This window comes from Catharus ustulatus, chromosome 7, assembly GCF_009819885.2.
Source record: "Catharus ustulatus isolate bCatUst1 chromosome 7, bCatUst1.pri.v2, whole genome shotgun sequence".
Taxonomy (NCBI): domain Eukaryota; kingdom Metazoa; phylum Chordata; class Aves; order Passeriformes; family Turdidae; genus Catharus; species Catharus ustulatus.
The window spans coordinates 27,889,925-27,913,487 of record NC_046227.1 but is presented as its reverse complement, the minus strand read 5'-3'; the positions used below and the strand labels follow the sequence as shown (position 1 = coordinate 27,913,487).

Below are 23,563 nucleotides of genomic sequence, written 5' to 3'. Positions count from 1 at the left end.
TATGTGTTCATAGCCTACATTTCTCATTGGTGCAAATCTCCCACCTGGAAACTGGGACAAGAGTGATTCCTTGTCTCTTCTGTGAGGATGAAGCATTTGGGATTATGAAAAGTTCAAACAGGGCTGCAAAATTTCTCAGTCAGATTGATTGTGTTAAAATATTTATTGTTTCCACAAACATTTTCTGCTACCCAATCTGTGGGCTAGGATTTTTTGCAGAAAGCAAATAATTGCAGCTGAAGGTAGTTTTGAAGCAACCTTCAGGTGAGCATTAAAGAAAAATTTTGTATTGCTTTGTGGCTAAATTTAAATAACATTTTCACTACATTTGATTTCCAAATAATGTCAAAATTCTCCCCTGTCTGGTAGAAGATGTAATTAGAAATATCCACTGAAGACTTGTTTTCTGATCTTTCCACAGGTCACTTCAGATTTTCCCAGGAGCGTGACTTCGAATATGACACTTCAGTAATGCAGAAGCTGTAAGTGAATAATACCATGTTTGCAGCCTTTGTTTAAGAGCTGTATTTACAGTCTTTCCAGAGCTTTGCTAGAACTCATCTTTGCTAGACTCTAACTACAAGCTTGCAGAGAAGTCACTGAGAGAAGACATGGTTTCAAAGTTGACCGTGCCATTTTAGATGCTTTACTTTATCTGCTTCTAGTTTAATCTAAGATAATGCTTGCCTAATCTGCAGGAAGAAAGCCCAAGACATCTGTCAGTATTGCAGGAAATGTCACAAGCAGACAAAATTAAAAATCTCCTGTTAGCATCTATGGGCAGTGTATAAAATGCAATGATACATTACCAAAAGTTGGCATGTCATTGGTTCCCAGGCACAGAACAAAGGCCAAGATCCTTCTTTTGCTTGTGATACTAATTGAAAAGGCCTACTAGAAGCTGAACAAATGAACCTAGAGGCTGCTGACCTGGTCATGTATTTGTTGGCCTTAGGTAACTTGATGTCAGCTTTTTGGGCAAGTCCTGGTTGCGAATGCAGGAAAAGGATATAGTTTCCTTCTCCTTCTCAACTTTTTCCATCTTTTTCTGATGTGAATTACTAAGGTGCTAATTTTGGTATCTCTTTTCTGAATTCTGCATTGTTTTTCCTAATCAATTCTCTCAGATCTGCTCAATCTCCATTTAATTCAGTCAGCTACTCAACATCCAAACCTTTTGTAATAAAGAGAGCGCTAATTTTCCTTTATTTCAATTGTCTTTCGTCAGGTGTTATCATATAACTCAATCACCCAGCATTGGAATTTGTAATTTAATCAATACAGGAGGCCATTTTTCTCAAGAAAATCAAGCAAGAAAGATCTTGAGGAAAATGCACAGTGAAAGGAAGGCAAAGAACAAAAAAGAGTGATAGGAACTGTGGTTGGCATTTAATAGCTGCAGCCTTTGGTACCTATATTTGCCTGCCAAGTAGCAAGCAAAAGAGATACCACTACTTTAAAATTAATGGGTGTAATGATTTTGCCTGTGCATCTTGCAAAATCTAGAGGGACAATCATGAATAGTACTTAAGTTGGTGTGACAAGCACCTTGCACCATCTCCCGGTGCTCCAGATGAGCAGTACTGTTCACACAAGCAGTTTGATATCAAGAGAGACACCAAGAAAGAAACGTTGTTGTGTGAGATCTTCCTTTCTTTTTACTGTGTTGCTGTTGCTGTAGATAAGGGCAGAGGAGGGATGATCTGTAGCCTCTCTTGATGTGATCACTGAGGGACCCATGGCTGTGCAGCACAGGACATCCCTGCCCCCTGGAAAAGGTGGCTGTGACCTGTGAACCTGCTCTGTCCCTGCCTCTGGCTTTGCTTGCAGGGCTTCTGCTGCCCCACAGGTGGGGGTGGTACTGTGCTGTGCTGGCAGGATGACAGGATGGTTGTTCACTGCTAGCAGTGAGAGCTGTTCTGGTTTCCTGCCCTGGCCCATATGAATGAACATCTCTAGTTCTGCAGGAGCTGCGAATTCTGCTCCAGGGATGAGGTTTGTTTTGCATTTAGTCACTGGAAGACAACATGCCTTCTGCACACTGCCAAGCAGCTTTGAGCAAGGGCTGGTTGGGGGATTGAATGCCCCACTGGAGGAGCACTTCTGCTGGGCCACAGCTGGAAGTCTTTCCTCAGCCCCTTGACTTCACAGCAAGATTGCCTGGGCAGGTCTCAAATATCAGGCATCTGTAGAGTCAACCATGGCTTTGCTGATAATTTGCTTTTAAGTATTATGGTCTCAATTTGGCAAAGACTGCAAAACACAAAATAAAAGATATCAAAACTCTTCATTCAGAAAATGTTAATATTTAAAATTACAGTAAATCGTTTGGTGTTTAAGGCACGCCACTGCTCCTTTGCTTATATCTCTCCCAAGGCCTGGTTGCTAGTGCTATAGACACATTTTCTGCAAATCAAACATTGAGCCAGCTGTTGAAACACCCATCTTGTGGGATTTTTAGAACATGTATTTTAGTTGAAGCAGGCATGCTGGCAAAAAAGACTTAATAATACAACATTTTGGAGAATTTTTAATACATGGTGTGTGGCATTTGTCTTGAAGATTTTAGTATTTCCCTTGAGTGCTACTCCAGATCGAATAAACAGATATTTAGAGAGTCTTCAGGTGCTTATTTTCAATCTGCATTGACAAACTTTTCCTGTGGTAAGCACAGGACAATCAAGTGTAGAGCTCTACAGTAATTAATCTTATTTCCCCCTCACCTTCCATTCCCAACAACACCCTAAGCACTCTACAGTAAAAGCTGTCTCTTAATGGGGAGAGGGTCTTACCTCAGGGTTTATTAAATAAAGAGCATCATGGATTGAAAAGTGCCTGGACAAGGATTCATTGGAAGGGGCTGCCCATGGAGTTGGTGGAGTCAGCATTCCTGAAGGTGTTCAAGAAATGACTGGATGTGGCCCTCAGTGCCTTAGTCTGGTTGGCAAGTTGGAGGTCAGTCAAAGGTTGGACTCAATGGTCTCAGAGGTTTTTTCCAACCTAAGTGATTCTGTGATTCTGTGTGAGTCTGTGAAATTATATGGAGATGAAATTGAAATGGCTTGGTCCTATATTCTTAGCCGCTCTTGAATTCAAGTTCTGCTCCTGTTTTGCACAGCTGTACCAGAAAGTTTTGGACAAGGAACGTGTGGAGTGTGCCAATCAGGCATCTACAAAATCTAGAGAACTGCAGCTGGATGACAAATCACTCCCTCTGCCCTTGGAAAATGTCATAGAAGCCTTTTCTTATATGAGCAATATTGTAAATATTGTTCATCTTTTTTTCATAAACCTGTGTTTGAGTCTATTCTCCAACCTTTCAACGGTGCCAAAGGATTACCAAACATGCACCATATGATTGTTTATGATCCCTGGTTGCTTCTTGTGCACTCCAAATAATGTCATCAAAGCTGGTGCTGTTCTGCCTGTTGTGTTTGGCCAAATATGAGAGCAGAGTTTCTCCCATGGAGTAGCTTAATGTGCTGCATTTGAAGATTGACCTTTGGAGCAATGACTCTTTGACTGGCCAAAGCAATCAGTGCTCTGCCCAGCCAGGCAGCCCAGGGAACCCAGCTCTAGGAAGCTTTCTGATGAGAACTGTGGCTGAAGACATTTCTTGGGGATGATTTAGCACTCAAGAGCTCAGAGCTTTGTGGAACTGGAGCATCTTCAGAAGTAAGCAATGGCACATGCAGATTGCTACTCTATCCTTCCCACAGTAAATACTTCCTCTCTTCACCTAAAAAAGACAAAATTATGAATTATACTTTAGTCTTGCTTTATAGCAGTATTTTACACAAAATCATGCCAGTGTAAAGTATGTCCAAAAATATTTACATATATGTTCATTAATTTTTCTCCACTTGCTTTTTAGCTGCTAAAACATTTTTAAATACTTGGTTTGTTTCTTTTTGTCCATCTCCCAGCACCAAATCATGTATTTTAGTGATTCAATGCTGATCAGGAATTTGAGGGGGAAAGAAAAGAAACACTGCAACCACTTTTAGCTCATCTCCTAAAGGATGTTGGGTTTTGCTCCCACTGGTTTTGAATTCAACAGACTGAAGAAAGACTGGATATTATTTAGCTATTAGAGATTTTTGTTTTCCTGATCATTGTAAAGTAGCATCATTAACACAGGCAAATTACCATGCTTTACTGTGCTGTGTCCATGGTACATTAGAGGCCCTTTTCCATTGGTAAATCTGAGTCCATTCTTCTGTAAAATCAGGGGCCGATTGGCAGTTCTTTGGCAAGTGAGACAGAGGGACTATTTAATGGGAAGGAGAGTTGTCTAATAAAAGGGAAGAAGTTGAACATGACAAGTGCAAGGAAAGATAGCAGAATGTTGGTTTATAAATCACTGCATAATTGGGCCAAAATATTCATCCATTTTCACGGGGCCAGGGAGAAAGAGAACATCAGTTTTGGGGTAAATGAGTTCCGTGATTTTTTCAAAGTGCATTTTAGAGAAGTCAATCACTCTATCCATTTCTCTTCCCAATATGAGTGCTGTGATTTCAGGTTAATGGAAAATTGTTTGTATTGCTGAATTTTCTTTTTTGAAATGGTGTATTGGCTTTTGGTTGAAGAACTTGGACTTATGCTTGAATATGTCTGGATTTTACAATATGTTTTTAGCTTAATAAGATGAAACCAATTAACCAGAAAAATCATTGCCAATGGATTTTACAAGTACATAAAAATATATTGCTTTTTCTTGAAACATTTCATCACCCTTTTGAATGTTCCTTTTACTTTCCCTTGCCGTCTGTGACAAAGCACTGTGATAATTTGTTCCCTCATGCCTTCTCCTGAAAACATTGATCTCTAGCCCTGATTGTGTATGTGTGTGTATGGATACTAGGCATGTGCATATGCATCTATTTATTTCTGACTCAGAGTTTATTTCTTTCCCTGGTGTTGTTCCGTGTGTTTAACTTGTGGCCTGAGGAAAACCAGAGCACACAAACTATAAAAGAAGGTTGCTTAAAGTGGCACAGGACCCAAGGGCTAATGAGCCACCTCTCAAAGCCAGGTATTAATGCAACTGCTGAAATGTTTGGCACAGCAGAGACACTGAAGAAAGCAGTAGCACCTGACTGTTACCTTTCTGGATCTCTGGGAGTGGACATGTCTCCTGGAAACTCTTCTGAGGTCCCTCATTATGTCAGCTGTGCCTTGCAAGTGAGGGAGGGGACAGAGACCCACTGTCCTGCTGTGGCACAGAGGTCTGTGGGAATGAATTCTGGTGTCTACCTGCCTGTCTCTGAATAAGAATGCTCATTTAATCACCTATAGCAATATTTTTCTTGGAGGAAATTTAAGCATGAGGCCTTGCCAGCCTCCTCTACCCCTAAATTTCCACCAATTCTGCCTGCAAAGAGGGCTGGGTAACACACATGACATAGGTGCACACTGAGGAATTGCAGGATTTCTATTTCCATTACCTCAGCCTTCTCCATTCCCTTGTAGCCTTGCCTTCTGCTTAAAATGCAAAGGATACTAACTTCTATGAGATGTGTGGTGGAAACCCAGGCAGGCACTGCCTTGGGATGACATGGTTTTCCCTGCTCTGATCAGCTCTGTAAACTGAAGCATAAAGAGCCTGCTTTGATCCCTAATAACTTTGCTAGTTTGCTTTAGTTACCAGTTGATACAGAGATGACTTAAACGTGGTACTTTGGGGTAAAATATAGAATGTTTGTCCAAGTACATGGCAATGGCACACAAAATTAGCTGTTGCAAACAGACATCTCTGTTCACATCAACTTTGCCCAATTTGTCAAGAAAACATCTGTATCATCTAAAAGAAAAACAAACACTAAATTTGAGTAACAGGAAAGGCTTTAATTCTTTTCTTCTGCAAACTGTGGGAGTACCCTGCAGGACAGTGACCTTTTTGCATCATTGCTTTCATTTAACAGTGGTTCTCACATTTTAAAAGTAAGTTTAGACATTTTACCAGCAGCCTGACATCATTACTAAGGCTCTGTGTGTTTACCATAGAACTGATGATCTAGTTGAAGGAAATTATTACATGAGAACTTTAAAGGAGATACCCTTTCAATGGGGTGTGAACTTCAACACAAATCTAACAGTTGCTTAAAGTCCTTCTGGATTTATGAAACTGTCCCATGAGCCACACCAAGTTGTGAATGATGCTGCTCTTCCAACAGCCAGGACGGGCCAACACCTCCTTCCAGTAGCTGTGGCGTGAGCAGCATGTGCTGGTTTATATCCAAACTCATCCACTGCTTATTTAATTATCACTTTTTTCTTGGCCTGTGTTGAATTCCTGGCCTGTCCTTCATATTAAAATGACTTTTTTCCTCCAGGAAAACTTCCCCTGCTTCAAACAAATGGTACCAACACCAAAGAGCTGCTTTGTGGTATCCAGTTTTGTCCTGCATTTGTTTTAAAGCTTCCCAGGAACCCTTGGCTACTTCGCACAAACTGTTAACTTGAGGGTAATAATTTTGTCTGGGTTTTGTCACAGAAATTCAATTAAGGAGGATTATGAACACAGTTGTAGGCCTGTTTCATTTACAGTTGCAAATGAAACCCAGGCCACACACTGGTTGTTTATATAGGAAAGGAGATGCTGTGTAGTTTTGAGTGGCTGAATTACCTGCATGTTCCTTTGTGTGGCTTCACTTATTGCAGAAGGGAGGGGAGTGAGACTTGCAAAAATTAATAAAAAAAGTGATATAAAGATGGGAAAGAAATCACCAAGGGAAAAACTGCCCCCACTGCTTTTCCCTAGGAGGCATACATCCCTTCTACACATAATAAACTCCACAGGGAATTTCTTCCTCCTTAGAAAACAAATCCCAAAGGGCAGGAGTGAGTAGTCCTTTATTTATTTATTTATTTGTTTATTGTAAACAAAGAGCAATATTCTGTTTTCATGGCCTTGATTTGGCTCCAAGTCCCTAAGCCACTGGGGACATAAGGTTTCACTTTTTTCAGTTCTTTTTTCTGGGCCATAGAAGCCAACATTTTATTCCGTTTTTCTCTTTTCGAGTTTTTCTGCAAGCAGCTGAGTTCCCCAGGTAGGAAAGGGGAGAGGAGGGGGAAGGGAAAAAGGGATGTTTACCATATTGGAGCAAAATGATAGCTGCTGCAGAGGCTGGCTCCAGGTGGAAGCAGCATGTTTGGAGACAATGAAACAAGAAGGGAATTTGTTTATTCAGGAGATGCCTTTTTAAGTTATGAAGGGCAAAACAAAGGCAAAACTTGTTTTGATGTCCTCTGATGAAATGACTGTGTTCGTAGAGGAGCAATATCTCTCAGCTTTGCTTTGCAACAACAAACTTGGGACATACTTTGCACCACTCAGGAGATAGGTGAAAGGCACAGAACTTGGGTCAGCCCTTCCTCCTCATGCAGGCTTTGTCCCGCAGTTTTGGGCTCTGTCCTCTAACCTTTTGCCTGTGAAATCCCACACTGATTTCCTCAGGGTGTTGCCTGCCTGAAGGCATGTAGGATAAGGCTTAGCTCCCATGTACTGATCTTTATTCATAAGGAGTTATCACCATTTTGCAGATGGGGAAGAGAGAGGTGCCCAGAGGTGGAATCAATCCCAAATGAGTCAAGACTAGGCACAGTCCCAGGCTGTTCCCTGTATGAAGTGGGTGCTGCAGTGTCTGCTGAAGGACCAACCCAGTGCATCACCTCTAACTGAAGCTCTCCCCAAGCATACTGTATTTAACAACTTGTTTGCCTCTTGTTTCTTACATTCTTCCTGATCCTTCAATTCTAGGAAGGGTTATACTGTCCTTACTGTGGTTTCAACTACATGCCTAAGAGGCTTACTGGATTCTTCACCAGATGAGGGGAAATAAGCTCTTTAGTTTCTAGCTTTAGATCAGATACTGTTTCTGTACCTCTCTCTATACAGACTTGACACTGTTGAACACTGAAAGAGAAGCAGGCAGCTTATTAACTCTCAAAAACGTCATCAAAATTCACTGTAAGTGATGCAGTGAAGTGTGAACAATATGTATTTTTGCTTCACATCCAGGACAATTCATCCTGTGGCTGTACAGTATTTTATATTTCTCAGTTGTTTTGTGGTAGAGTTGTCTGTCAAACCAAACTTCTTATTGAGATTGAGGTAAAACCTGGATGAAAAAAGTGAAAGGCCTTATATAAAGGATGGTCTGTGAGTCTCTTGCATTTTGGGCACCTTTTCTAGAGAAGTTAGGACAACTGGAATCAGTGTCCTCAGCAACTTTCAAACCAGGTGAATATGGCTTTATGGAGAGTATTATGACTAGATGAATTTGAGTGAGAATAACCTTGCAGTGGATTTACGCTGACACAAAAATAGTGGGGAAAAAAAGCGGAGGATCAGTATTTCACACAGCTATCAGATTGTTTTGTTACCACTGAGTGGGACAGTCTGTGATAATCCAGTTTTGTTGTGTAGTGGAGGAAGGAGATGAGCCTCTCCAGAGGGTGACTCACCAGAAGGGCGTCCCCATGGGTGACAAGAGCCGACCTTTGGGACTGCTGATTTGCTCCTGCTGACGTACCAAGGCCTTGCAGCCTAGCTTAGCTCAGGTGAATAAAGTAGGGTGAGATGAATCTTTGCCTATGTTTCACTCACATATTTTATATTTGGTACAGCGTATAAATATAGTCCTTTTTTTAGCATCTTTCAATCTGTAGATAGTGGAGTTAGATCCTTAGCCAGCATAAATGAGATAAACTTCAGTACTAAAGAGCTGACTTTGATGGAGTAACTTCTGCTTTGCTCCAGTTCAAGCAGTTTCAATCTCCATAGAGTTTTCTGGGGCTGTTTCAGTAGTACCTCTAAGCTTTATACCTAAACTTCAGCAAAAGGACAGAACGAGGCTGCATGGTATGTAAAGTACACATGATTTCAGGTGATACCTTACGATTTAGATAAAGCATTTTAGATTCATGACATCTGGCAGCATTGCTCTCTCAGAGTGTAGCAGAGAAATAATCCTTTCAAATCAACTCTGTTGGAGAGTGAAACATTTTTCACCAGCATGGTTTAAAAATCATATCTGAGCCTTTCTCTCCTAACTGGTTCAGCACAAACAAACAGTGCACAGGATGTAGCTGTTTCAGCAGTTTCCCTGGAACCTGCTGTACATTTAAAATTATTTTCTAGCCTTTTTTTTGAGCAAGTTTTTTTTTTACATAGAAGGTAAAATGTGTAGTTGAATCACAAAGCTAGATAAAGTATTCTGAGCCTGTGTTGGACTGAAGTCCTTTTCATCCAAATAATGACTTTATCTGCTTATTGTGGAAGAATTGAAAGAAGTGTGGGAAAGTAAGACTGAAACAAACTCAGGACCCTGTATTTCAGCATTGTGGGGGAGGCTGACTATTAATATGGGAATTAATAACCCTCCAAAACCACCTCATCTGAGCAGCAGCAGTAGGAACTGGTAGTGCAGAATGCACAGAATAATTCTGTTTCAGAGAAGCTAAAATTAAATGTTTGTTACAGCTTTATGTGCATACACTCTCAGCAGGAGCCGTTTTCATTCCCTTTAGGCAAACTCAGAAAAGGTTGAACATTTAACAGCCTTGAACTACCCAGTCTGTGTGCCATATGTACACAGCACTGAGCCATGCCTGTGTTGTCAGTCTTTAGAGTCTCCTGAAAGGTGGAATCTGGCTGGTTGCTAGCAATCCATGTCCTTAGAGGCACTGAGCAAAATGCTGGTGTTGATCAGAAGGGGAAGGTCTGAAATTGTAAGCAAATAGAGAAGATCCATCATGCATTTTCACAGATGATAAAAGACTGAGAGTGGCAGTCTGCTTATCAGATAACTAGATATATTGAAATAGCCTGTGCTCTCATTAAATAGTTTGCTTTTCATGTTTTTGTTTCATTTCATCTTACTGAAGGTGTCTGGGTTTTTTTCCAAACCTACTATTGCTGCCGTGGCAAACTGGCTAATTTAGACCATTCTGTTAATACTTAAAAGCAGCCTGGACTGCAATGTCCTCTTCTCACTGACATTGCAAGACCTCAGAGCAAAGCCAGTCCCTGTCATGAAATCTGAGATTCCTGGAAATTAAATCAGGAAAAATAATCTAATCATTATAAGTGTGTTCCTTGCAAGATGATAGCGCTAGTGGTAGTGCTACACATTTCATTTAGCATAAGCCTAGTGCTGTCAGCTATGCTTAAAAAATGGGGTAGAATTGATCATTTTTAATCAGTAGAGAGAAATGAAATGCAGAAATAAAAATGTTGCTAGCATGATATGACATCCCTGTGCTGAAAGGACCGTTCCTTTCCTAACTCAGCAAGGTATCAAATGTTGTGGTTTTGTTCCCAGGGGAACAAGCTTCTGCTTTCCTCCTTTTCTGAAAACATTTGTAAGACAGAAAGTGGAATATTAATAATTGAAAATGCAAGCTGCAGTAATGCCATTTGCATAAGGATGTTTCTTGACCCATGGAGGAAATTCACTGTTTTTTGGACAAAATATCAACAGAGGAACTGTGGGAGCCTGATGGATCTAAAAGCTACCTGGCAAAAAATTTATTTCTCAAATGAATCACAATGTGGTTTCCAAGACTGGAATTCTCTATTTCTAGTCTGCACTTTTTCCTGGAAGATGTGATGCACTATCAAGAGATCAATATCCCCCAGTACTAGGTGTGGTGCCAGTAAGCAGACATTTAACATGGAATAAAGGGGGTTTTTAAAACAAAGTACATGGAGACAAGTCCTTCCTCCTGCAGGATTTGCTTGTTGAGGTTTAACAGTCTCAGTGACCTTCACTGAGAAACTCCTTCTCCAAAAGCATTTAACAATGAACTATGGAACTCAGCAGCTGGGGTCAAGACTGATTTGACTCTGCTGATATTTTAACCTGTAGTTCCAGGAATTGTGGATTTCTGTTTGGACCTTTTGGGATGTTGTTTGTTAAGCCAGATGCTTATGCAGCAGAGCCATCCTTCCATGCTGTTTTGAATGCCAGTGGTACTGAAACATTGCTCACAAAGTGCGCACGCTGTTACGATTCGTGACTTTAACTCTTAGCATATTTATAGGCCTCATTTCCATTTTTTGTGGTCTCATTAATGGAGCAGCAATAATAAATTGAAATGTTAATGGGGGATCATTTCACCAACAGCAGAAGGTATTAATGAGCTTGATACAATAGATGAAAGGAAAGTAACTTTTTACTAGTGTAAATTTTTTAACCATTGCCCCGGTTCTTTCCTTCCAAACATGTGGAATTGGGGACAGTTTCAAAACTATGGAAATTATTTCATGCAGACAATCAACTTCCTGGGTATGTTGCATGGGAGATAAAGTTCTTGCAGAAATTTCAGTGGGGCAACCATTCTGTAAGTGAAGCATGAGCAGACTTTGCTGTAGTCATGGTGGAAGAGATAGAAACCCAGAAAGCGCCTTTTGTCTGTGTGAGTTAATGAACTTCATTAATGGAGAGTGAAAAAGTGGTCCTCTGTATGAAGTGGGCATTTCACATCCTGTTGTGAAATACCTGGGGATAGTGTTAAGAAGTGGTCTCATAGGGAACTTCAATTCCCCAACACACAAGGAATTGTACCTTAGGGTTCCCTGGGGCACTGTATCTCAGTTTTCCCACTGGTAAATTTGAGGTCTTTGAGCTAATGGAAGCAGCTGGATTTTAAGGCTTGGTCAGTTAGTACCTCTCAGTGGAGAGTTAGTGTCTCCTGGGGGAGAGAAGTTACACCGTGGGGCAATCCCCAGCTGGAAATAAACAGTACCAGACACCATCCAGGACCTTCTCCAGTGCCACGTTGTTGAAGACCTCTGTGCTGAAATTAGTTACAGCTGTAACTGCATTTCTATATGCGTGCTTAGAAGTTGAAGGCTAAAATTTGTAATACATTTGAAGTAAATTTGCATTCTGGCCCCTGGTACAGAGCATCTGTTTGAGTCTTTTGCTGCTTAATTCTAGAAAGCTTGTTCCCAGTGAATTTTCATCTCTCTGAGTACATTCATTAATCCTTTTTGGACTTAGCTTGCACACAAATATAGAAGAAGCTTTGAAGTGGATTGGCAACTTTTCACCACCCTTCTTTCTTTTGTTTTGTTATATAGTTAGTTTAAAGGTATTAGAGTAGGTTAAGAATTGCATGCTTAAACTGTTTGTGTCCTGACAGAAAAGAGATTGGCATTAAATATGCCATTAAAGCTAATAATCTCAAAATCAGAAGTTTACTGACCTAGAAACTTAATCTAGTCCTGTGAGTTCAAGTATCTGCAACGATTTTAGAAAACAGAAAAAATATTATTTTCAAATGAGGCATGTGATTGGTCTCTCTTCTTTTTGTAGATACCATTAATTTGAAAATTACTTCTGTGAAGTGCTGTTATCTTGCTTCTGTGCAGGCAAACTGTGAGCCCTAGGCCCCTGAACTAAGCAGAGGGTGACCAAGTACATATGGAAATGGACAGATAAATGCCAATGCAGGCCCATTTGAAACAGGAAGAAAGGAAGGGAAAAAAGAAAAGAAAAAGGGGAAGATTATCTGTCTAGCCTTATTGGCAAATGATCAGAAAAGTGACTTAAAGCATTATATTACATTTTTTTTCCTGCTTAGGGTTTGATAAAATCTGACTAAAATAAGTGGGAAACTTTCCATGATGTTCTTGATTTTGGGCTGGGATGTCTGATCAACACTTATCTGTCTCCCTGCAAAAAATTGCTAAGTGCCTCAAGCAAATAAAGATATTGTCAACAACCAGCACTATCAATATTACTTGGTACTGGCAAAGCAAACTCATCTGTTATTGGTAAAATGACTCCTCAACACGTAGGCAGGAAAGCACTTGCTTGGAATATGGGTATGGATATAACCCAATCATGTGGCATGGAACCCCATATGTTCAATAAAGAGTCGTTTTTAGATAGACAAGTGACCTTGACACACTTTTAACAGCTTTGCATCATCACCTTTTAAACTTTTTACTCTTTAGTTTTAGTTCATCTGTATTTGATTTCCCTCCTATTTTTTTAATGTCTTATAAAGTTCAGTGTGTGCAAATTGGATTTGGGAATGGAGGTGGAGCACAGCTGGTGGAGTGGAGAAGCAGGGAGCGAGATCTCTTTAAAGCAGCTAAACTTGTAGCCAGAGAAGATACTGCATTTATAATGTTCCCATTCTTCTCAATACTTAACAAGAAAAATGATTGTGTGTGTGTGACGTGAATATTCAGCACGGAGCTTTGGTAGCTGCCCGTTCTCTTTTCACAGCCATCCAACCGCACACACATTCCTGAGGGATTACCTCACTGCCAGCGCTCCTCAAAGTGTGGGACACGCCGAAGCCAACCAACTGCACAGCTCCTTTTGCCTGCTGCGCTGCTGCTTTCAGGAATGACCTTTAAAACCGCACATCTAACCCCATGGCCACCCCCAAAAAGATTTTTCATTTGTTAGCTAAACGGGAGAGATGCTCGGCGTGGAAATAGGGTAGAGTCTGTAGGTTACATGTAGAAATTCCTTTCCAAGCTTTCACTCCCCTTTGGCTCCAAACACTCAATAACTTTCCAGCCAGAAAATGTTTGTCCCTTCCTTCTCCCTCTCTTTTTCTTTTTTTTTTTGTGCTCTTCCCTTGTTTTGCATATTCTGACAGCACTGTTTACTTCAGCCCGCAGCTCCCACTGCTTTGTGTGCCTTCTCTGTCTCACAATTGCATAAATAAATCACTAAAGAAAATTTGCATTTGATGGGAATTTTTAGCTGATATTAAGTTTTATGGGTGGAATATAATATATGTGAGTTGGCTTAATTAAACTGAATTGTCATTTGTGACACGGAGGTCTTTATCTGCACAAGACTATTTTTGCCTTTCATATTTTTGGCTATTAAACATGCCAGTGGATTTGAAAACCCAAGGATGACAGGTCTCAGAAAAGTATCATCTCTCTTGTAGCAAAATATCTGCTTATGCCAAGTGAAGCAAATCAGCATCATCACAGAGCTGAACAGTTAATTTATGCCATGAATTTTGAAATGCCAGGGGATGGAATCTGAGGTCCATGTATGTTGTAGCACCCTCTAGTCGCCCTGTTGGTGATTGTGTCACACTAGAGGAGAGATGGAGTCTGGCAAAATGGTTTAGATCAAGGGAAATTTGACTAAAAGTTTGTCAGAGTTTCTGAGCTCTGATATCCTACACAGGTTGAAAGTGGCTTCCCTGTCCCTCCCGAGCAGTGGTGTGTGCCCAGAGCACTGCTGGATTTGGCTTCTGTGAGTGCAGGGTTTGTGGCAGGGCTGGCAGGTGGCACAGCCCTCACACACTGCCTTTTCCACCTCATGGGCTGAGGTTTTATCACCTGCAGAGCAGTGGGGAGCACACGGGAAATTCATCTCATCGGCTGCTGCAGCTTTGTTTCAGAGGCATGAGGAACCAGCTTCCCAATTCCTATTTTCACTGTGTTCTTAAATATCTGAATTGAAGGGAAGGGTGGAAATGCCATTTTACCCTGGGTCACACACCCCAACAGAGCGTGTTTAGTCCAGCCCTCTGCCCAGGAACTTGGTTTGTGATATTTATTCTTCCATGACAATCAGGAAGGGCGTGAGCCTTCTGCAGGATCCCCACATCTGGCTTCACAAGGCACAGGTTCTTGGGGGGGCTCCATATGAGTTCTGACTTTTTGACTTTCTCTGGAGCAAGGCTGGCAAAGTGTAGCTTGAGATTGTCACACTGATTAATGCTAATAATATCAGTGCAGCTCCCCAAAGTGCATGAGGGACTGATTGAAGTACTAGTTCCAATTTATTTGTTTTTCAGGCTAAAGATTTCCACACTTGCACAACTCTTTGCTGTCATTTTCCATGCAAGGGGTCTGTGTGCCCCTGGGACTGATACTGCATCTGCTCCTCTGCGAAGACAAAGATAAACTGGTTCCTGGTGTGTTGTTCTTTCACTTACTCTTCAGCATAAGAACAAGCAATAAGAATGCATTTTAGATGTTAATGAAATTAATGAAAGCCAGATCTCGGAAACAGCTGAGATTGTTGACTGTCTCAGGCAGATTTTTACTTCATTTCAATTACAGATGAGCCAGAACCAAACCCCTGATTAGAATTGCTCCAAATTTTGGATCCACGTCTCTCAGCTTTGCAGTTTTGACCAGTTTCCAGTGTTTAATTTTCTTCCTGTTTTATTTTTCCTTCTGGTTTCACTCCAGGTGTTTTAATGGTTTCATTTTGTCTCTGTGAAAGACTGGCCTCATGAAGGACATGAGATATGCTGCCATAAGTCCCACTGGGGCTGGAGAGGCATAATTTGGTTTCAGGATGTGCCTGTACATGCTGGGGAGAGCTCACACTTGACTCGGGGCTGAGAAGCTTTTCTGTGCCATCTCGGCAGGCAGGTGGCTGTGCCTGCTGCCATCCTGGTAGCTCAGTAAGGCACATTCCCTGGGAAGTCCTGAATGGCAAATGTCTTTCTGACTGGCCTGAAATGACCGTGACTCTTGAAAAGTCCCCAGCTGCAGAATCTTACTGATGGTTTGTTGCCATGCCTTCACCCATAACTCCAGGCCACTCCATCGACAGAGCCGTGTTCTCAGTCTGCACATATATAAATTCCATCCTGAATTTATACTCTGATTTATTTTTTTTAAAAGCCTCCTGGAGACAGTGTATTAATAATAAACAAATTCCTTTTTATGTCTCCTGGATATAAGGGGACCTCAAGCCTCTCCCTAGGGAGAGAGAATGGTCTGAACAATTCAGTTAGAAACCTCAGAGGCAGCAAGCACACAGGAAAGGCAGGTTTATTATCTTTGTTCTTTCATTGCTGTACTCAAATCCCAGGAACAGTGTTACTTTGGGTCCACAAATATTGTGCAGTGCATTTTTAGGGGAGGTTGAGAAGAACACCTGATCATAATGGTTTTAAAAACATTAATAAAAGAGGAAAAAATAATTTACATTAAATGCTACAGTGCTTCATTTACACAATATAATAAAAAGCAAATTTTGTGATTCAAGTAATGATTGCAGGTTATTAAACTGGGCTTTAAAGGCTTCATAAATGAAAGCCTTTTAATAAATGATGAACATGGATGATAATGCTCTTGGAAATAGAGAGAATCTTTATTAAGCTTGGCACATTTTTTTCTCCACCCACCCACTTCTCTGTTGCTTTATTTGGTCCCTGGATCACTGTCACATAAACACACCAGTGGGACAAAGCTTTAGTTGGGATACTACATGGGAAAGCACCACCTTCCACGGCTGCCAGGGCCTGGAGAACATGGCATCTTGGGAGGAACCTGCAAAACAGGATTTGCTGTGTTCAGAGGAGGGGTTGTGGGGCAGCTGAAGGAGGTGGGAGCCAATTTCATCACCAGGTTTCCATCTATGTGTGTAAGAGAGCTCTCTCTGCCATTGCTGAAAGACTGAGCAGAGCACTCACTGGGACAGGCAAGTTGCTCTCCTGGGCACCTGTGCAGTTGGGAATTAGGCAGCTGGTGGTGGGAGCAGGCATGGGGCTGAAGGGCAGAGCAGGGCTGGGCTTCATTCAGGTCTGGTTCAGAACACAGTGACATCACTGGGTGCTTTCTCACTGGCTTGAAGGATCCGGCCTCGACAGTGCAGGAGCGAGGAACTTTGGCAATAATTTCCCTGCTTCTTTATGTGTTCAAGGGTCTGTTCTGACTGGCATCAGATTGGGACTTACTGACCCAGAGGGGAGATGGCAGAGAGAGAGGCAGAGCTGAGGCAGGCAGCAGACAATAGAGCCCTCCTTCCCTTGACTGCTAATAAACCATGCTGCTGTAAGGGAAACTGCTCCTGCAGGCACTGCCTTTTGATTAGATATCTGAGAGTCATAAAAACTTCCTGTCATGAGGGTGAGCGTATGAGACAGCCCTGCCCAACTGCAGTTTTGGATAACTTAATTTTACCTGCTCAACTTGCCTCCTCATAGAGTGGAATATTCTGCTCTATTTTGCCTAAATTATTAAAGACTGATGAGGTTTCCAACCTAGAAGTGACTGCGTTTCAGTGATGGATGAGTTGATTCTTCTGTGGATATAGTAATCAAGGCATTTTTCAGCATCTTGGGCATGAAAGGCACAATATAAATGTGAAATATTATTTTGTGCCATGCAGCTGCTCAAATCTCAAATACACATTATGTCTCGGTAATATAGACAGTGTTTAAGACTGTTAAAATTAAACTATTAAAGCCTATAGAAAAAACAGAGATGACGGAGTGCAAATTAAATCTGAATTATCGTTAAATTGCTGCGCCAGTAGTTTTCAAACGCATTCACAGTGACCTGGAAGAGAGCAGGGGGAGTGGAATGACATTCACACCTCCTAATTGGAGTCATTATCCGTTCGTTGTTTTCATGCTGCCCACAACAAGGGCATGGCTGGGACACTAGTGACTTGGTGGGGGCACTAGGATGCCTGTGGACCACAAGGGATGTTTTGACTGCCCTGCTGTCTCTCTGATTTAAAGGCAGGACAGGGCCAGGCAGTCACTTGTCAGATAGATGGTTTTTAAAGGCAATAAATGCCTGCAGGCTCTTTCCTGTGCATGGTGACTGAGGTGTGGGGTTGGGAGCAGAGGGGGCATGGTGCATGGCTGGGTTGTGCTCCTGAAAAGTGTTTGTGTCCTAGAACATGTTGGTCCTTCCTTCTTCTCTTCCTAACAGCCCAGGCTCACTGAGACCCTTGGTGGACCAGGGGTTTGTAATAAAATCTATGGGTTTTCCTGGAATATCAGATAGAAAAGGAGCTTTTTAAGCTACCTAAATGATCTGCCTACCAAATCATGACTGCACCTGACAGTGTGTTCTCAGGTACTTTGTCTGATTCATTTCTGTCCAGTTGCAAGCAATGAAATTTTCAGAACTTCCTTTGGAAGTTTATCTCTGCTCCATTCTCTAATAAACACTCCACAGTGCATTTTCAAATTAGGAATTTGCCTTTGTTTTACTCATGTCATTACTCACAATGGTATCTCTGTGTACCTCAAAAACTCCTTTTCCATCCTTAATCTTTACAAGCTTGCAGGCATGTGGATATCTGTTTATTGTGCGTAACCTGATGCCAATCCATCAGTTTGCTTCTTGGAGGACTTCATGACAGCAGAAAGTGATTAATTTTCAAAGCAGACTCAGCCCTTAATCTGCAGAAAAGGAAACAAACTTTCCCCCTCTCCTTTGCTGATTGAATCTGGAAATGAATGAAGGATACCTGACGTAAATGTCTTTCTAAACTAGTTTTCATTAAATGTCATTGGTCAGTGCTGATCATCAGAAGTGTCTTGAAGATTGGCCCATGTATGTACATGGTACTAAAGTCAGAATGAGCTTAGTGATCGATATTCATTCAACATCTTAATCTACTCAACAGTATTAAATGGATTGCCCCAATGTCCTTGTGAAACAGGGAAATAATGTGACTCTTTGAGTAGGAATATTAAAGCAGAGAGGATAAATGGAGATGTCCAAAATACTGCCAAGCAGCTCCTGACTTGTATCTTTGTGCCTTTCATCCAGCTGTTTCTCCACATAAACCAATGCAGTTATTGCTGTGGAGGACACCCAAGGATGGCCAAGAAAATAAAAGACTGACAAAATTGAAGAAAACATCTCAATGTGGTTCCCCTGTATGTGCTATTGTATTCCCAGATCTCTCAACTTCTTGTCTCCAGTGGCTAAGCTGGGACTAAACCCAAGTGCACTGAGTGAGTGTAGTTTGTTGTCTGGGTGTTTTATTAGTTATTGGGCCCTTCTTCAAATGATGTGAACACTGATCTTTATCCTTAAGTCCATTCCTTGCTTTACTGTTATCTATTTCCAGCATGGGGCTGAGCCTCTGTCCATGAGAAGTTAACTCAAATATGCAAGTCATTTTACATACTGCTGCACTATAAAAATCATACTAATTTTATGTACATATACAGTTAGCTTAGTAATGGCTAAAGATCTGTGTTCCTCCCTGGACTTACCATAGGAGATCTCTTCAATTTCCCTGCTGCAAAATGAGAGGGTAACTAGCAGAGTATTTAATTTAGTTATTTGAGGCCAAGACTGCTACGGGACATTTCTCTGTGGCAATGTCTTCTGGGGGGATTTGAATGAATGACCAAGAAGAATCTGAATCATCCAGTCATGCAAATTAAACCATTTCCATAATATGAGGGCTACTTTTCCTGATCCATAGTAATTGATGAGGCTCATTATATGTTAATATCACTCCTTTTTTTTAATCTTACATGTAATTCACTACAGTGTTTCAATGTGAAGGTATAATTAAGATTCAGATGGCAATTTCATTCTAGACTGCTTTCTACAGTTGCTTTAATAAAAATTAGAGCTTGGGATGCTATTTTCTCTAGAGGCAGAAAAAATATTCTTTTTGATACTTCAGATATAAATCTATTCAGCCACTGATGAATTTTCTAATTGTGAAAAAATGCAAAATGCCACCACTTCCAGGCAAGCACTGCTTCTCTTCCCTCATCCATGGTTCAGTGCCCCTGCTGAAGGTCTTGTGTTCAATGCAGCAGCCAGGACTCAGTTCCTAAATGCTCAGGAGCTCTGACTTTCATGTCAGCTGTGCCCAGATCCTCCATCTACACGTTAATGTTAATTACCAGTGCCCATGGTGTTTGTGGTACATGCTGACAAGAATCAGCACCAAGATCTGCACCACCAAGCTGCTGAGGGGAAATCTGTGCATGAACCTCCATGAAATTTCATTGATACTTTATTTTACACATCAGGGGTTTATGTGGGGCTTCAAGTGGGCTAAAAGCCTTTGCAGTGAGGGCAGGAGAGGTACAGGTGTGTCTGTGTCCTTGCAGTGTGTCATTGCTTTGTGCTGAGCCGTGTCTTTACCAGCAGGCTCTGGCTGTATGTGGGATTCGATGGCTGCCTACCAGTTGACTACACACATGAGCTTATGGCAGGGATGCAGCTCCCTGTTGACAGAAATGCTTTGGAATGCAGTGTATGAAAAGAGCAAACCAAAATGTTTCTGTAATATCATGTGAGGAAAGACAAATGTGGGTGTACATTAAAACATCCCAGCGAGCCTGCTGACAAGGGCAGGGAGAGGGGGAGGTGGGAGTTTCTGTGCTTTTGTGAAGAGAGTAAAATAGTCACCACCTGGTAGTAGAAATTTCTGAAGTGCATGGCAAAATCTCTCTTTTTTTATAGCAACCATTTTTTGGAAATTATGTTTTGTTGCTGCTGTGTAGGCCAGTATCAGGTGAACCCACTTCACAGGTTTTCTTTGCTGGGTATTTGAGGAGAATGGGAGGAGAATGGGAGTCTGTGTGTGTGGAGCACAAACGTTGTGCTGGTGTGAGCTGGGGTCTGGCAGGGCATTACTCTGCCAGAAGGGAGATGTGCATTTTACAGCACCCTCAGTGTGAGTTCCCATAGGGTTCATGGATTGGAACACACAGAAATGATCCCACCAAAGCCATGCAGCCTCCCTGGGGGCAGAAGAAGAGCAGAAGGGGAGAGGCTGCTGGTGGAGGGGGGCTGTAGCCACCAGGGTGGGGAGGGGGCAAAACCTCACCTCCACATCAGTGCTGGAGTGGATGAGACAATGTGCACTTATCTCACAGTTTTTCCAGTAAGATAAGTGCTGGGGGGATTCTGTAAGAGCCAGAGTGACCATCATCCTGCTCTACAGAGGGGAGCAAGAAGCAAAATCACTGAGTGGCTTTCTGACTCCATTTCCCCTCCTGTAAGCTGGAGGAGATCTTTCCCAAAGATGTGGTAAAGAGAGAGTTACACTGATGCTGTTGTGTGAGGGACCATGTGAGTCCTTCAGAGAGAGAGCTTTCTATCTGACAGCTGCTTTAAAGATGTAAAAAGAAATGCAAAATTCTGGCCTCACTTTGAGCCATGTGGAAAAGCAGGACGTGTCTTTCAAGAAAGGAATTTATGGCAGTGTTCTAGTTCTGAAGGACTGCAAGTGGTGTGGGTCCTATTCTCCCTGGGTGTAACTGCAGCTCCTGCACCAGGCTCACACAAACATGGGAATCTGGGGTTGCTTGTCCCTGCAGGTAGCTGCAGTGGGAGTGTGTTGTCTCTGTGCCATGTGTTGTACCGTAATGTGAGTTTTGGAACCGAGCCTGCTTTTAATAAATTGTACCTTTCCTCAACTGTTTCCTGTCTGTGTGTTAACCCAAAAACGAGCAACCATCACAGCAGCTGTCAGTGGATTTTTGTACATTCTCAGCAAAGACTCTCTGAGGAATTTCCCTGTTAAACAGATGAGCTATCAAAAGCACCTTTTCCTGCCAAAAAGGGCAAAAAAGCACAGAAGACTGAGTGAATGTTCAGTGAAATTCTGTTGCAGTTTAATGAGATCAGGCCTTGGAAGGAGATCTCTCCTGTCTTGTGCCTGCTGCAAGGAGAGCCTTTATCATCTTTGCTTTGACCCTTTCAGGACTTACTGGTAGTTTTGATGTGTTTCTGAGGGATGCTGTTGCTCCTGAAGCTGAGCTAGACTGGGGGTGTTTGTAGGGCATCAGGTGAGGTTGTGGCTACTCGTGGACAAACCCTAATCAGGGAGGCTTGGAGAGTTGTTTCTGCCTTCAGACTTGATCTTGAGGAGGGAAATTACTGACCTCAGTTGTAAGAAAACAAGTGAGGTCACCAGGTCTGTCTGTTAGTGAGTAAAACAGACCAGGACTCTCCAACCTGAAAAAGAGATGGACCAAGTGGACATGTGGTAGAGATCCAGCAGACAGGAGAGCGTGTGGAAGCAGGCAAGGAAGAGGAAGGATGTATCTTCAGACATCTGGAAGTCACAGTTTTGCTTGTTGTCTTGTTTTATGGCTAATTCCAAAGGAGCATTGGTTCAACATTGCTGTTGGATGGAAGGCTGTGAGAAGATCAGGATGAGTGGTGATATGGAGGAATTCACCTAGAAAAGTGATGGGACAAGGCTTGATTGAAGCAGTAGAAAGGTAAAGAAAGGAGGAAAATTATCTGATTTGAAACAGAGAGTGATATTAAAGAGAAATTCTGTGTCTGAGAGGCAGACAAATTGATCACATGAATTAAGACTATTCATTTCAGTGGTAGTACAGAAATGTGCTGTCTGCTCTTATTCTGTCTCAGCCTGGGTTTGGCCATTTTTATTCTGAGTTACTGCTGCCCTTCTGTACAGAATTCAGGTGAAGGGCTCTTTACTGACTCTAAGTCTTTCCATTATCTTATTTCTTTCCTAAGGGAGCAAGATTGATTCCCAATAAAGCAGCGGGTGATTTTTAAAATTCTAGGACTTGCCTATTTGTGTGATCTTCTGGTTTTGCATGCAACTGGTTGCCTGCTCTGCCTTGCCTCTGAATGACTTTCACCCCAGTCTGTGGGCACGGACAGCAGCTCTGTGTCCAGGCTATCACACACTGCACTGCTCCTCCAGGGATTCCCACCACATTGTCAGATATGAAAGCTAATGAAAAGTGTTGTTTCTCCTTTTCCTTTGGTGGTTTTGATTTTTATTCAATTTGTCCCTGCCTATCAGGACAGAAGGACTGGAAAGAAAGGAGAAGTCACCGAAGCAGACCCTGAGCGTGCTCTGCTTCATTCTCTCCATATTCTCAGGAATAAATAGCCAGTATTTTCAAATTCTTGCGGTTTTTTTATGGTTTTTTTTAACCTTGTTGCCTTGACTTCTTCTTCTGGCACTGAGATCCTCCTCTTTGGGGCATTTCCTACTTTAGTGAGTAGGTTTGGCAGTAACGAACATCAGAGCAAGAGCATGGTCCAGGCCAGTACTGCAATACATACCTTGATATTTCTTATTTATTTCTGATTAATGTTCACACAATAAATCCAGCCAGTTTCCAGGTTAGAACTTTTTTTTCTCTGTCTCTGACCACTGCAAACTCTTCCTTTTATGTAGAGGAGAAAACAATTTTTCCTCCTGCCTTTTAAAGGGATGCAGTAGCACTGAGGAGGCTGGGTTAGGAAGCTGGCTGGTAATTTTCATATTAACACAGGGCAGAATAGGACAGTCTGCTCTCCAGAGTTACCTTGGTTGTGTAGCACCAGGCCCTTTTTTGTGAATGATGCAAATACTATGCAGATGAAAAAGTGAAAGTAGCTGTGTCTGGTATCCAGCATTATTTTTTAATACCTTCCTGAAGATAGCTTTCATTCAGCAGGATGTTGGTTATTTGATACCCCATATCATTCTTGTGGGTGGAACATTCCTACAGGACTCCAGAAGGCTACTGGCTCAACAGTTAAGGAGTTTTCAGCAGTGCTTTTTGACAGATGTAGATAAAACTGGCAGTCATTCTCTCTCCAGTGTGCTGCCAGTGGCAGTATCCAATGTCACATGCATTAGGGAACATGTGAGAAGTTACATGTTCCCATAAAGGAGCTTCCTCTGAGCTGGCTGGTGTCCTGAAGCATGTTGATGTTGTGCACACAGGGATGGTAGGAGGGAGATGCTGGTGGTTACAGAGCAGAACAGTGATGGAAGCAAAGATAGCTGGACCACTATGGCTTGGTCAAGTGTGGAACTAGGGAAGGTCAGGATAAATGTAAATAGTGCAG

The 23,563-nt window shown here is 41.9% G+C and overlaps 1 protein-coding gene across 4 annotated transcripts in view; it reads left to right on the top strand.

Annotated features, from left to right (window-relative positions):
• The window catches only part of SEMA5B (semaphorin 5B), a 267,399-nt gene that overhangs the window by 81,479 nt on the left and 162,357 nt on the right, over positions 1–23,563 (top strand). For all 4 annotated transcript variants that reach the window (XM_033064123.1, XM_033064122.1, XM_033064124.1 and 1 more), the window contains exon 3: positions 422–482. The gene's annotated coding sequence lies outside the window, so the exon portion shown is untranslated. The remainder of the gene's footprint in view (positions 1–421; positions 483–23,563) is intronic.